We start from the raw sequence: 14,680 nt of genomic DNA, 5'->3' as shown, positions 1-14,680 counted from the left end.
AAGCAAAACACTTATACACATAAAATAAAAATAAATAAAATCTTAAAAAACTCTTTAAAAAAGGATATATAATAATGATTTTTTTTATTAGCTAAATATTATCTTTAGTGAAAATGACCTAAGAAACAAGAGCTAACCACAAAGAACCAGCCACCCAGAACTGAATTTCTGCTGTAAAAGATCTCTCTCCAACCAATCTCTGGAAACAGTGGATAGCAAATAACTACTGTTGAAGCAGTGCTCAGTAGACTTGGTAGCCAGGTTCATGGGACTTAGGGAGGCACTTAAAGATGAGGAAACTGTAGAAATAACATCCCCATCTAGAGAGAAGTCTCTTGGAAGCCGTCCTAAATAGTGAGGACCAAGTTCAAGTTATCTGACATCCCTAAGCAATCCTCCCCATTCTGTCTTGTGGAATCTCCCTTAATCCAACAGCAAAACAATGGAAACTGTTAAACTATTCCTACAGTCTCTCTCTTCTTTCTTCCACTTAAAAAATATTTTATTTATTTATTATTTATTTATTTTTTATTGGTCTTTTTGAGACAGGGTCTCCCTGTAGCCCCAGCTGTCCTGGAACTCACTGTGTAGAGCAGGCTGACCTTGAACTCAGAGATCCGCCTGCCTCTGTCTCCAGAGTGCTGGGATTAAAGGTATGTGCCACCACACCCAGCTTTCTTGGCTAAGGATATCACAAAGGCAACAGCTCTGAGCTCTCAAGAAGTAGGGTCATAGACACTATAGGACAAATAAAACAGTCTTGGGATTCTTTTCATCTTATGGTACTGATTCAATTTCAGGTATGATTTCTCTTCCATTTCCTTTCCCACCTCCATCCATAGACTTTCACCCCCACATAGACATAGGGGCATCAAAGAGCTTAGCTTTTGATCTCTGCTGGGAGTCTCCAGCAGAAGAGATTTTTATTTTTATCATCCTCAAGTTTCCACTTTACCACCAGCTTTATAGGGGGGTATTCATTCTTCACCAGCAGTTTATTCAGGTAGCTATAGGTCTTATCTTTCTGGATGGGGCAGCTGATTCCACTTACAACCATCAGGCTCAGGAGTAGGAAAGAAGACTAGGACACCTGCCAGGATGCCATGAACTTGAACTGTGCTATTTTCAGATTGAGTGCTGCTGGTGAAGGTGACATTGATACTATAGGACTGTCCTTTGTGTAGTGCACAGGGCTGGGTAGAGCATGGGCTCACGTTCACCTCCTTTATCACTCCAACCACAGAGCCACAGTCCTTGAAAAACATGGGCACTGCCTGGGCTGCAACGATGAACGCCAGTAGCAGGAATGTGGTGACCAGGAAACGTATTGTGGACAGGGAGGATTTGGGATCTAGGAAGATAATAATGATTGTTTACACTATGATTTATTTGAGTTTATGTGTGTGAGCCCAGGGACACCATAGCACACAAGTGGAGGTCAGAGGTTAACTAACTCGAGGGAGTTGGTTCTCTTCTTACCCAAGTAGGTCCTGGGACTGAACTCAGGTTATCAACCTTAGCGGCAAATGCCTTTACCTTCTGAACCATCTTACCAACCCTGTCTCTCAGTAACATTATATACAGAACCCCAAACTCTGTGAAGTAGGCTATAACTATATAGTTGAGAGGTCAGTCCTCAGCACAGAATGAACCAGGTGTGGTGGTACATGACTATAATTTCAGCACTCTGGAGGTAAAGACAGGAGAATCAGAAGTTCAAGGGCATCCTTGGCTACATAGAAAGTTCAAGGCCAGCCTGGCTTATAGGCCCTCTGTCTCAAAAAAATAAATAAATAAAAGACAGTTGACCAGAAAATTTAGTGATTCACTTTCCTAATCTTGTGTTCATTATAACAACAAATGTCCAGATGTAAAGATTTATTCCCCTGTGTGAGAAAAAATTGGAATAATTTGTTCTTTCCAGATGTATTAATTTAGCAAGTGTATTTTGGGAAGTATACATTTAGTAACCATCATATATTATGATCTTGAAAAATACTGAGTAGCTGTGAAATATATTTAGCTACAACAAAAATAAAACTGCTACATTTTCTTTTTTGTTTGTTTGCCTGAGATAGGGTCTTATGTAGCCTAGCCCAGCCTGGATTCAAAGTCCCTATGTAATCAAGGATGTCCTTGAACTCTTAATCCTCCTGACTTAACCTCCCATGTGCTGAGATTACAGACCTGTGCCACCACATCTGGTTACAGTTTCTATTTCCTTTTGTGGGGGTGAGACAGGGTCTTACTCTAGCCCCAGGTGACCTGGAAAACTCACTCTGTAACCTAGTTTAATCTCAAACTAATGGTGGTGATCCTCCTTACTCAGCCTCCCAAGTGCTAGGATTGCAGACATCACAATTGTCCCTGTTTCTATTTTCTTCAGTTACTTGGTAGAAATAGGTGGAATCCTAAAAGCTGGCCAGGCCCTGGCATCCTAGTATAGAAGCCACAAGTGTGGACAGACAGCGACCTGGGGAATGCCAATGAGATCTCAGCTGTGTACTCAAGGCATCTGTTCTCTACCCCACAAGGGACTGGCAGAGGGACACTGACACCATCAGGCTCAGACACATTAATCCTGCAGATGAGCATTCACTGTCAAGTTCAAGGTCTTTTAAATTAAATGGTATATTTTATATTCCACGTGGAAATCCTCTCGCAGCATGACATTTCATAGACACAGTAACCACTTTAGATCATTCTCAAATTGTGCTGGATAGCTTCAGTGTCAACTTAACCTGGGTAGAGGGAACCTCAATTGGGGAATGGCCTCCATTGGACTGGCCTGTGGCCATGTCTGTGGGGTATTTTCTTGATTGTTGAGTGATGTGGAAGAGCTCAGCCCACTGTGGGCAGTGCCGCCCCTGGGCAGGTTGCTCTGTATTGTATAGAAAGCAGGCTGAGCATGGACCAGGAGGGCAAGCTGGTAAGCAGCATTCCTCCATGGCCTGTGCTCCAGCTCCTGCCTCCAGGTTCCTGCCCCAAGTTCTTACCTTGAGCTCCCTGATGAACTGTAACTGAGGAGATGTAAGCCAAATAAACCCTTTCCTCTCCAAGTTGGTATTGGTCAGAGTGTTTTGTCACAACAATGGAGAAACAAACTAGAACAGAAATTATTAGTTACCCCTCCGCACACATACAACTGCTGCCACTCCTTAACAAAGAGCATAGAGGTGCAATATGGAGACATAATGCTCAAAGTGCAATATATACCTGTGGAAATATTGTGTGTGGTATATTCATGTGTATTTGTATATGTGCACATGTGCCAGAGGTCAGCATCATGTATCTTCTATCACTCTCCTATTCTTTTTTTGAGACAGGTTTTATCACTGAATCTGGGGTTTTCTGATTAGGCTAGACTGGGTGACCAGCAAGCCCCTCGGATCCTCCTGTTTCCACCTCCCCAGTATTCAGAGTATAGGCATGCAGCATTATGCCGGATTTATTATGTGAGTGTTGAGGATCCGAACTCAGGTCCTTATGCTTGTGGGGCAAGAACTTTACCAATGGAGCTGTTCCCCAGTTCCATGTGTGAATATTCTTTTTAATTAAATTAAATTAAAAGCAAAAACTAGACTTAAAAGAGTATGTAAACTTGGATCTAGGATATTTCACTTACTAGCTGTATAGCTTTGGGTAAAGTATTTTACTTGAATCTCAGTTTTCACATCTGCAAATAAGCATAATGATAGCCCTATTGATAACCTAGATCAGAGATAAATTATGTTTGGAGAATAAATTTGCAGGAAATTTTCATTTTCTTTCCCTCCCTCCCTCCTTCCTTCCTTTCTTTTCTGTGTGTATGTATATGAGGAGTGTGTGCTGTGGTACTCATGTGGTGGTCAGAAGACAAATTTCAGGAGTCTGTTCTCTCCTTCCACCATGTGGGTTCTAGGGATTGGACTTCAGGTTTGGGAGCAAGTGCTTTTACCTGCTGAGTCATCTCCAGGCCCTTCTTTCTTTGGTTGTTTTTGAGACGGTCTTATATAGCCCAGCCTGGCCTCCTATTCAGTATGTAGCCTAGACTATCTTTGAACTCTTGAGCCTTCTGCTTCTACTTCCTAAGTGTCGGGATTACAGATGTGCACTACCATGCCTGGCATTTTATTTCTTTTAAGAGAATGAGAGTGGCTTAGTTTATAACATCCTAAAGAGGATCCAGCGAAACAGTGAACGTAAAAGTTTTATAAACACAAACACTATTGTTAAAGACATGTCCAGCAAAATGCAGCAAGCATGCTGATTAAGCACTGGCTGAAGAAACTTCTCCCGACTCCCTTCACTTACTGCATCTGAGCTGTGTGCTGAGCTGTCAAATTTTGAACTTAAGAAAAAGAACTATACTCCCAAATTCCTTCTGCAGTCTGGTGCCCAGTCAGTATTTGTTAGTTTCTTTGAGACAGGGTCTCATGGAACCCAGGCTGGCCTCAAACTCACTAAGGATGACCTTAAATTCCTGATCCTCCTGCCCCAGTCTCCCAAGAACCGGGATCAGAGTGTACCACCATGTCCAGTCCAGTCAGTCTTCACAGCCTTGGATTTTTCAACAGTCATCCAAGAAATTCCCTTTGGGATTCCCTAGCCTGACATTGGCCTACTGAAGAGCACAGTTTAAAATTGCTTTTTCAGAATGCTTCTGTAGAGAAAGATTTCAGCCAAATCAAAGTCCCTCTGCCCTAGAATTTTCTAAGGCTTTGGTATCTTCCATTAGTAGTCTGTTGTCTCATTGGATGTCGTAGCACACTTTTTAACCTCAGCACTTGGAAGGCAGAGGCAGGGGAATCTGTGAGATGGAGGCCAGCCTGGTCTATGTAGAGAGTTCCAGGCCAGCTGGAGCTTCAGGGAGACCCTGTCTCAAAAACAAAAACAAAAAAAAACAAACAAAAGTCTTATGTCTATGTTGCTCTGATGTCCATGTCACCACGCCTCACCTCCAACAGTGAAGATGACAGTTACATCCTTCCCGACACACTGCTGTGATTTGAATGTACTCTCCCACAAAGTCAAGTGTTTGGGCCAGGGAAATAGCTTACTGTGTACATTTGATGACCTGAGTTTAGATCCCCAGAGCCCACATCAAAAGCTGGATGCAGGGTCTAGAGAGATGGCTCAGTGGCTAAGAGAACTGGCTGCTCTTGTAGAAGTCCTGGGTCATGTCCCAGCCCTATATGATAGCTAACAACCATCTGTAGCTCTAGTTCAAGGGGCTCTAACACCCTCTTCTGGCCTTCAAGGGCACTGCATGACGGGTGCATGTACATACACACAGGCAATGATAGAATGTGTGAATTGCTGAAGAGCTACAAGCCTCATTAGGGAAGGCCATAAATCCCTTAAAGTGTCTAACTGGCCCTAAATTGGCAGCCTGGCCTTGCTCAAGCTTTATCAACTGGTCACTCCCTAGACTGAGAGAGACTGTTTATAGAACCCACCTATCTCTTTGGTGCTATAGATAACTCACTCACCTGCCTGAGAAGAGACCCTCAAGGATGGAGACCATGGCATGGAGTTAACTCTTGCAGCTGTGTGCAGCAGATTTCATATATAAGTCCAGACGGCTCCCCCTTTAGACTGAAGATACTCATTCCTCACAGAGGAGTTTATCAGCCTTTGCTGGGTTCTTTGACTCCAGGGAACCTATTCCTTGCCTACTGCAGGTCTGGCTCTGACTCATTTCTAAACTTTAAACTCCTTCCTTTTTCTTCCCTCCTAAATCTGTAATCTCAGTTCTCCTGTGGCAGAGGAGAGGAGACAGAATTGCTCCAAAGCTCATGGGTCATCGAGCTTGGAATGAGTGGTGAAGTGACAGAAACTACAGACCCTGCCTCAAAACAAGGTGGAAGGCAAGAGCTGACTCCCGAAAAGCTATTCTCTGACTTCCATACCACATGTGGGCTATGGCAGGTGCTCCTACATGCATATACAGATCTCATATATATATATATATATATATATAGTATATACTATATATATACACATACACAAAATAAATAAATAAATAATATTAAAAGTCTATGTTGAAAACTTAATCACCAAATGTATGCTAATTGCATTTGGAGGTGGGTCCCTTAGGAAGTAATTAGGATTAGATGAGCTCATGAGGGTGGGACTCCCATGATGGCATTTGTGGGTTTCTACTTAGGTAGAAGAGAGACCTGAGCTAACATGCTTGCTGTCTTGCCATGTGATGCCCTCCTTTCACAAGAAGGTCTTTGCCAGATGCCAAGTAGATGCCAGTGCCCTGGTCATAGAATTTCCAGTCTCTAAAACCACAAGGCAAGTAATCATCTACTGTTTATAAATCACTTCATCTTAAGCACTTTGCTTCAGCAGCAGAAAATGGGGCCCAGACAGACACTTGAGTACATTTATCATGGGATCCATGGGAAAGTTACAGTTCTGAAGATGTAAGATTGTTAAAAGGGGAGAAAGGTTGGGAAGGAATGGAATGTCGACTTTCTCCTTTTGTATGGTTCTAAATTATTTTATTTATTATTAGCGTGTATACTTCATGTTTAATGTGTATGGGCCCTTGTGCCATGGTGTACATGTAGAGGTTGGAAGGCAATTTTGTAGCCAGTTTTCTCCTTCTACTTTTACTTAGGTTCCAGGATTGAATGTGAGTCATTGGGCTTGGGCAGCCTTTACCCACTGAGCCATCTTGCCAGCCCTGTTTATTTTGAGACAAGATCTCATGTGGCTAATGCTAGCCTCCAACTTGTTATGTAGTCAAAAATGACCTTAAACTTCTCGTCAAGCCTCCATAGAAGTTCTGGAATTACAGGTGTGTGTCATCACACCTGGTTTATGCAGTGTTACAGATTGTACCTAGGGATCCATACATGCTAGGCAAACACTCTACCAACTAAGTTATATCCCTAGGTCAGAATGTTGATTTTCCTCCTCCCCCTCCCCCTCCCCCTTCCCCTCCTCCTCCTCCTCTTCCTCCTCCAAGAGGGAGGTAAGAAAAATGGAAGATACAAGATCTCTAGGACCAACTTCACTTCATCATTTTGCCTGACTCTGGCTCCATAAATGAAAGGCTCCTCTTCAAGCCTTCTGGACAAAAAAGGGAATCATCAAATGTTCAAGGTTTGTTAGAAGCTGAGGACCTGCCTCTCGGTCAAGGAAAGAGCTGTTACATAAAGTGGGGTTTCTCTGTTTGGAACTACCCCGCGGGAACCAAGCTGGCACCAAAGTCTGCTCTGCCTAGCTGTTTCTGAGTTCTGCTGCAACCCATAAGTTATAATCAGAGGAAGGAAACGCCTGAGAGATCTGAGGGTTTTAATTGTTGTTGAGCACAGATGGTTTGGATTACCGCACAGGAACAGAGCTCAAGGTCAGTGTCTGCTGTGAGCTGCCTGGATGTATGATTTTAGTCAACACCATTTCTGGATAGGAAATGCAGTTAGATCTAAGCAACATGAGTGCCTGGAACAAAGATTAAAATAGGAATTGATCAGAAATTGATAGCACAGAGAAATAAAACTTTGCTAGCAAGCATCAAAAGAAAACAGGAACTGGACATGCTTGGGAGACAGAAAGTCAGGTCAACTCTACTGCTAGGCTCCCTGGTTTCTTCTAGTCTGCCACAGCTGACAAGGGAAAGAATGGATTTGTTGGAGGGCACGGGAGGTGAGAGGTTGCAGTGTGGGCCTGGGGCTGGCAAAAGTCACATGGATGATTGAAGTTTTGGTCTTATGTAAAGTACATATCCAATTCTACCCGACACAGAACATGTGAGTAAACAGAATGAAAGGAGAAAGTTCCTTCCATTTCAGAAAGAGTCCAGGTGATACAGCTGCATGGACTGTGCCAGCAGGTGGACTGTTCTGTCTGGAACAAAGGTTCAATATTTCAGGCTATGTGTAGGTTCCTCAGATTCCTCTCATTGCCTTGGGCAGAAATGGGTGGAGACTGGGTAAAGGCATCTCTCCAAAGGTAAGAATTGCTTGTTTTTCCATCACTGTAGTGGTTGGGAGCTTAGCAGATGGCAGAGAGTGCCGGGTTCTGGCCTCCCTCTAGCCTCCAACTACCAGGAGGCCTGAGAACCCAGGGGACAGTGGGACAGACCCCGGATCCTGCCTCCACTTGGTGGTGAGCTTCCCCTAATTGCATCATACCATCCCCCTACCTGGGATTTTGTGAGGCCCCTCTTAAGGCCCCAGGGCAGATCTGCCTTTGGTAGGCTAAGGCTGGTATCTCAGCAGACAACAAGAGAGTGCCGAGTTCTGGCCCCACTCTGGCCTCCCTCTGGCATAGGGTTGACAACTGATAACGCACAGGACAGCTTGAGAGAGCCTGGATCCTGCCTCCATGTAGTGAAGGAAGCCTGAGTATACCTGACTGGAACCTGAATTGGGCTTCTGTGGGTACCCCTGAATAGATGATCTGAAGCCATCAGTTCCCTCCAAAATAAACCTGAGAGAACCTGAACCCTGTACCAACCAGCTTTACATAACCAATAAAGAAAAGATCTAGGCACCCAGATATAATTCATATGCCAAAATCACAACAAAAGACTAATAAAATAGAAAGCAAAATCATTATGTCTCCACCAAACTCCACCAATCCTGTAGAAGAGTTCTACTAGGAGAACCCCCTAGAGATAACCCAGGATACTGAATTTAAAAGAACAATCATAAACATGATCAAGGATTTCAGTGAACTTAAAGAACACAAGATAGCCTGCTCAACGATTTCCTATTTTTCTGTCTTTATCTCTTCACTTCAATATTAAAATCACTTCCTCCTATACAAGACTCACTGACCTAGGCGAGGGTTTAGGTGGATAAGTCAACTTGAAACAACAGGGGAAAGCCTCACCTCTAGAATGAATGACATGGAAAACAGAATATCAACACTGGAGGATAAAGGTGAAGAACTGGACCACTCAAGCAGAGTATGGAAAATTTAAAAAACACAGGAATGGAATATGCAAGAGATGTGGGAAACGATGAAAAGACCAAATCTAAGGATCAAAGGAGTAGAGGAAGGAGAATTTCAGGTTAATGGTGTTGACCAGATCTTAAACAGTATTGTAAAAGAGAATTTCCTAAAACTAAGGAAAGACATCCCCATACAAATACAGGAAGCACATAGAACACCAAATAGACAGGATCAGAAAAGAAACTCCCCACGACATATCATAGCAAAAACACTAAATGTACAGAACAAAGAGACAATACTGAAAGCAGCAAAAGAAAAACAACAAGTCACATACAAAGAAAAGCCCATCAGAATTAGAGCTGACTGATCAATGCAAACTATGAAAGCCAGTAGAGCCTGGACCAAGGTATTTCCAGCTCTACATGACAATAGATACCAGCCCAGAATACTTTACCCAGCAAAAATGTCTATTATAGTTGAGGGGGAAAGGAAAATCTTCCATGACATGAATAGCCTGAAAGAATGCATGTCCACAAAACCAGCCCTCCAAAGAATACTTGAAGCAATACAGAGAGTAGAGAGAGAAACAACTATACCATAGGGGCAATGAAAAAAAATAAACAAAGATATAATCTAGGAACACAAAATTACACAAAGAACATAAACAGCAATCACAATGATGGCAACCAATACACACCTTTCAATAATAACCTTAAATATCAATGGACTGAACTCTCCAGTCAAAAGACACAGGCTAAACTAATGGATTAAGAAACAAAATCTATCTCTGTTGTCTGCAAGAAATCCATCTCACCTTCAAGGACAGGCATTACCTTAAGGAAAAAGGATGGAAAAGAATATTCCAAGCAAATGGCACTAAGAAACAAGCAGGGGTTGCAATCCTAATATCTGATAAAATAGACTTCAAAGTAAAACTAATCAGAAGAGATAAGGAGGGTCACTTCATTCTGATCAAAGGAACAGTTTACCAAGAAGATATTACAATCCTTAACATATATGCATCAAATTCTAGTGCACCCAAATTCATAAAAACAACACTACAGGACTTTAAGACAAAGATTAACCCCAACTCGGTAGTTGTAGGGGACTTCAATACCCCACTGTCTCCATTAGACAAGTCAACTGGACAAAGAATAAACAGAGAGACTTCTGAATTAAATGATGCGATACATCAAATGGACCGAACAGACATCTTTCGATTATACTACCCAAACACCAAAGAATACACTTTCTGCTCAGCACCTCATGGAATTTTTAAAAAATATTTTACTTATATTTTATTTATTATTTTATGTATACGAGTGTATTGCCTGCATGTATGTGAGTGCACCCCTGTTGTGCAATGCCACGGAAGTCAGAAGAGGCCTTCGGATTCCCCTGGAACTGGAGTTAAGGATGGTTTATAGCTGCCATGTAGGTGCTGGGAATCGAACCCACTCTTAACCGGTGATGCTCTTGCAGAGGACCCGGGTTCGATTCCCAGCACCCACATGGCAGCCACGAACCGTCCTTAGCTCTAGTTCCAGGGGAATCTGAAACCCTCTTCTGACCTCTGAGGCATTGCACGACACTGGTGCACTCACATACATGCAGGCAATACACTCATATACATAAAATAATAAATAAAATATAAATAAAATATTTTAAAAAGTATAAACCATGGAAAGGTTGCACAACAATTTTAGGAATTTTTTTGAGAAAAGAAAAAAAAATCACTGCTTTTTTTTTGAGACAGGGTCTCACTATGTGGCCCTAGATGACCTAGAACTCACTATGTAGACCAGGCTGGTCTCAAACTCATAGGGATACAGCTGCTGCTGTCTCTCAAGTGATGGGATTAAAGACATATGCCACCACATCTGGCCCAACAATAACTAATTTTTTTATTTTTTGCAAATTATCTTTCAGTCCTCTATCAGACAAGCTTGAATTTCCATTACCATTGTAATGTGCCTGCACACCCTGTCCTTTACTTTGTGTCATATCCTAATACTCTTCCATGTTCCTGTACATCACCACTAGTACCAACATTGTTTTCTTTCTCTCTTTAAAGTTTTTTTTGAAATTTTTAATTATGTGTGTGTGTGTGTGTGTGTGTGTGTGTGTGTGTGTGTATGTGTACATGAGTGGAGGTACCTGCAGAATCCAGAAGAGGGTGTTGGATTTCCTGGAGCTGGAGTTGCAGGTGGTTGTGAACCACCTGATGTGGGTGCTGGGATCTAAATATGGGTCTTCTGCAAGATAGTATGTACTCTAAACTACTGAATCATCTCTCCAGTCTTTTTTTTTTTTCTTTTTGCTTGTGTATGTATGGTGTGAATGCATGTATGTGTTTGAATGTGTGTTGGTACACATGTATGTGGAGGCCTGAGGGTTTTTTTGGTATTTTCCTCGATTGTCTCTACCTTATGTGTTGAAGCAAGGTCTTTCGATGAGCCTGGAGTCATTTTGACTCGTCAGTTTGCTTCTGCCTACTGCCTGCACTGCCTCACCCACCTGGCTTTTTAACATGGGTTCTAGGCATCTGACCTCTGACCTGAACTATGGTCCTCACAAGTACATGGCAGGCGCTTTACCCACTAAGCCATCTCCCCAGCTCCTCTCCTTGATTTTTGAGGAAGTATCTCATGTAGCCCACCAAGATTGGCCTATAATTCACTATATAGCTGAGGATGACCTTGAATTTCTGATCTTCCTTACCTCCACCACCTCCTGAGTGCTGGGATTACAGGTATGCACCAACACATCCAGTTTATGTGGTGCTGGGATCAAACCCAAGTCTTCCTGCACACTCAGCTAGCACTCGACCAACCAAGCCACATCACTCATCCCTAACCTACTCCTTTTATTTATCTTCTTTTCCTCTCCAGTGCTGGAAATTGAACCCTGAGCTTTGTATATGCTGTACAAGCCTTAAGATCATTCCCAACGGCAACACTTTGGAACACTGTGAATATGCTGCCCTCTATTAAACCACCTCCAGTGTTGGCTATTACCTTAGTTATCAGGAGCTTGGTGCTTTCACAAAAGCAAAGGTCAAGTCAACTTTCCCTTTGCATGGGGAGAAACAATTTTATGGATATTTATGAAGGAACTTGAGGGACAGCAAGATGATTCAGCAGGTAATGGCATTTGTTTCAAAGCCCAACTTCATCCTTGGAACCCACACAGTAGGAGGAGAGCATCAGCGCCTGCAGATTGTCTTCTGACCTTCACGTGTACACACACACACACACACACACACACACACACACACATACACACGCATCATTAAATAAATAAATAAATGTAAAGCAATTTGAAAACAAGATCAAAAAGATGTAACTTGCAAGCTGGGCGTGGTAGTGCACACCTTTAATCCCAGCACTCAGGGGGCAGAGGCTGGTGGATCTCTGTGAGTTTGAGTTTAAAGCCAGCCTGGTTTCCATAGTGAATCCAGGCCCACTGTGGCTACAGGGACACCCTCTCTGAAATAGACTGAAAAAAAAAGAAAAATGTAACTTACAAGTAAGCAAAAGCCTACCAGCTCATCAATTCTTTTCTATCTGCCCATTTCTCACAAGCAAAGCCATTAAAACTCATGCTTTTCACTAACTGAACATGCTACATGACCTGGAGAGCTGACTTTCCCCTCAGAGTAATGAAAGACTATCAACTTAGAAGCAGGTACGTGATTGCTCTTTTGTGGTCCCAGTTTTCCAAAGTTTAGCAAAATCTTTGTGGTTTTCTCCCTAGAGCCACAACACTATGTCTTTCCTTAGTTTAAGGCTACCTTGGGGCTTTGACAATGTTAATTCCACCTCTGAATATGGGTCATGATTAGTCCAAAGGGATTATTTCCAAACAAAGCGGCATGTCCCACAGAGGCATTAGGAAATGTGACCTAAGGGGCGTATTGGCTTTAAGTGCTTCCTGAGCCAGGGATACTGTGGGACCAGCTGTGCAAGGAAGAATTATATTCTCAAAACAACAACAGCTGGGGCTAGAGCGATGGCTCAGCGGTTAAGAGCAGTTACTGCTCTTTTAGACGACACAGGTTTAGTTCCCAGCACCCACATGGTGGCTCACAACCACCTAAAAACCCAGTTCCAGGGAATCTAACACCCTTTCCTGGCCTCTGCAGGCATTGCACACAAGTGGTGCACATACACTCAAGCACACACATATACACATTAAACATAAGGAAGGACCAGGTGTGGTGGCAGTATCCTTTCAATCCCAGCACTTGAGAGACAAAGGCAGGTGAATTTCTGTGAATTTGAGGCTAGCCTAGTCTACATAGCAAGTTCCAGGCCAGGTGGGGCTTCAGGGAGACCCTGTCTTGACTCCTAAAAGAGAAAGAAAAATAAATAGCCAGGTATGGTGGCCCATGACTTTAATCCTAGCCCTTGCGATGCAGAGGCAGGCAATTTCTGTGAGATTGAGGCCAGGCTGGTCTATGTAGCAAGTTCCAGGCCAGCAAGGGCTATGGGGAAACTCTGTCTTAAAAAACCAAAAACAGGGGCTGGAGAGATGGCTCAGTGGTTAAGGACACTGGTTGTTCTTGCAGAAGACTCAGGTTTGAATCTCAGCACCCACATGGCAACTAACAACTGTCTGTAACTCCAATTCCAGGGGATCCGACAGCCTCTTCTGACCTCCGCAGGCGTTGCACTATTATAATGGCTTGCTTTCACTCTTGTATATCATGACCTAGAGCATCAGTGCTTACTGATGATTGTGTTATATATGAAGAAAGAAGAAAGCAAGGAAAGAAGGAGGAGGAAGGAAGGAAGGAAGGAAGGAAGGAAAACAAAATACTAACAACATCCTGCTGAAAATATTCGTCTATAGTACTTGTCCATTGTACTCTAGATAGTTACACTGCTCCCCGCCATGAGATGCATAGTCCTTAGTTAACTAGATCTTGGTGGTTCCCTGAGCAGAGTTCCAGCCACTCAAAATCGAAGACTAAAAGGTTTTTTTTTATTTATTTATTTTTATTTTATGTGTATGAGTGTTTTGCTTGTGTGTTTGTAAGTGTACCCTCATGGTGCTAATGCCTGTAGAAGTTAGAAGAAGGTCTCGGTCAGATCCCCTGGACTAGAATTATGAAAGATTCTTAGCCACCATCTAGGTGCTGGGAACCGAACCTGGGACCTCTGAAAAAGCAGCCAGTGCTATTACCACTGAGCCAGCTCTCTGGCTCTGAAGACTTTTAGAAAGCATTTTTTAAGGGCTTGAGAGATGCCTCAGCAGTTAAGAACACTGGCTGCTCTTGCAGAGGATCTGGGTTTGATTTCTAGCACCCACAGGGAGGCTAAAAACCTTTTGTAACTCCTAGTCCAGGGGATCCAATGCCCTTTCCTGACCTCCATGGGCACTGCACGACACAGATGCACCTGGCTCTGAAGACTTTTAGAAAGCATTTTTTAAGGGCTTGAGAGATGCCTCAGCAGTTAAGAACACTGGCTGCTCTTGCAGAGGATCTGGGTTTGATTTCTAGCACCCACAGGGAGGCTAAAAACCTTTTGTAACTCCTAGTCCAGGGGATCCAATGCCCTTTCCTGACCTCCATGGGCACTGCACGACACAGATGCACCTACCTACATGCAGGCAATGCACTCATATACATAAAATAAAAATAAATAAAATATTTTTTAAATATTAAAATTTATATATTGACACTTTAAAAACTTGTGTAATATGCTTTTTTTAACCACCAGGTAGTGATTTCATAGGTCTCCTCATGTTTACAGGTCTTAAGTACCTTTTTTTCATGTAA

General features: G+C 42.8%; 1 pseudogene; it reads right to left on the bottom strand.

The window, feature by feature from the left end:
- Window positions 1-665: 665 nt before the first annotated feature.
- LOC103730857 overlaps window positions 666-14,680 on the bottom strand; it is a 51,520-nt pseudogene continuing 37,505 nt past the window's right edge.

The sequence above is a fragment of the Nannospalax galili genome, unplaced genomic scaffold, assembly GCF_000622305.1.
Source record: "Nannospalax galili isolate Female #2095 unplaced genomic scaffold, S.galili_v1.0 scaffold110, whole genome shotgun sequence".
NCBI classification, from domain to species: domain Eukaryota; kingdom Metazoa; phylum Chordata; class Mammalia; order Rodentia; family Spalacidae; genus Nannospalax; species Nannospalax galili.
This window is presented reverse-complemented; position numbering and strand designations above follow the sequence as displayed.